The following is a 1716-nucleotide window of genomic DNA, read 5'->3' as shown; positions in this document are numbered from 1 at the left end:
CAGCGCCCACTAGAGGCTGAAAAGTGCACTATTTGTGCGTCTGGCTGCACTTTAGGCTGCACTGGACGGCCTGCCAATTTTTATTTTACACCTCTCTGGCTTAGCGGAGAGTGCAGTGTGGTAGAGGAGGTCTCCCCGAACGCGTGTGTGTGTCCAGAGTGCCGACACAAAGAGCCGTTTCCCGTCCAGTGCCCACTAGAGTCTGAAAAGTGCACTATTTGTGCGTCTGGCTGCACTTTAGGCTGCACTGGACGGCCTGCCAATTTTTATTTTACACCTCTCTGGCTTAGCGGAGAGTGTGGTGTGGTAGAGGAGGTCTCCCCGAACGCGTGCGTATGTTCAAAGTGCCGACGCAAATAGCCGTCTACTGTCCAGTGTCCAATTTGTAAAGGCTATGCACTCCAGTGAACAGCATTTATCTATTTATATATATTTTTTGTTATTAAAACATTTTTTTTTACACATAAACATATTTTTTCTTATATGGCTTTGTTCGAATGCCTAATTTATATTTTTAATGCGCATATAATTTGCAAATTCAACGTTTTTCAATGGAATTAATTACACACATTTTATTTTGAAGGCGAATGCTTCAAACCGGAAGTCTTATATTTGCCCGCTCTGACACCGGAAGTTCTATATTTGCTCAGTTCACGCACCTAGCATTAAGACATTCCGGCCAAACGTTTCCGTTTCCGCTGGAAACAAAACGGAACAAAACTATTTTAGAATAAGAAATGTATATAAATGAACATAAATAGGCATCATGACATAAAATAATAATATAAAATATTAGAAACGATCAAATATTATCATTTATCATATTTATGTGTTCTTTTCCTTCATATCTCGATGTTTTTTTGTTTTCTTTCTCTTTTTTTCCCCCCACTTATTTTTATGTAATATTTATGTAATTGTATGTGTAGGCTAGGCCTACAGTAACCTCGCCTCACCAGGCTTTCCTGAGAGGCCTACAGCTAGTTTCCTGAAATTGTATTAATAATAATGTAGATATTTATTTTATCAAATGTATGTGTTTTTGTCCCCCTTCATATCTCGATGTTTTTTGGTTCTCTTTTTTTCCCACTTGTTTTTTATCTTGCGGTTACCGCGGAAGTAGCTTACTGCCCCCTGTCTTCCCGGCGGATTATTGCCCTTCAGCAGAAATCCGTGAGCGAGAGTGTGTCTTTCTTTTACAAATATGATGCACCATGTTAAAGATGACGATAAGAGCGTCCACAGAGATGAACATCACTACATGTCAGGCCATATGCTGGCCTGGATAACTAAACTGAGCGTGATTTAAGGGCTATATTTCAGGAAACAAGTGTAGTTTCCGCAATTTTTAAAATGATGTAGCCTACACAGTCTTGTACCCTGCCCTTTTTCAGCTTTCTAATTTAAAAGAATGTTCAGCTTTGCATTAAAAGAAAATTGAATATTGTCATGATTCCTCTCCAGCCGAGGATTTTGTCAGAGGCTTAAAAACGTTTAAATAAATACTTTATGAAATGTCAATGGAAGAAATGAATGGGGAAAACGCTTCCGACACCAGAGTGAAGACGGGGTGGGGCTTCAGCCTTCAACTCATAGAGCTTCAACTGCGATTTTTTTTGTCCCCCGTCGGCTCCCGTCCGTCCGTCGGTCCGTCGGGTCGCTGGGTCCGTCAGTCCGTCCGTTCCGTTCAGCAGCAACACCTCCTCCTCCTCACAACAT

Source organism: Nannobrachium achirus (genome assembly GCF_963921795.1).
Source record: "Nannobrachium achirus genome assembly, chromosome: 5".
NCBI lineage: Eukaryota > Metazoa > Chordata > Actinopteri > Myctophiformes > Myctophidae > Nannobrachium > Nannobrachium achirus.
The sequence above is the reverse complement of the archived record's forward strand: the minus strand, read 5'-3'. Positions refer to the sequence as shown.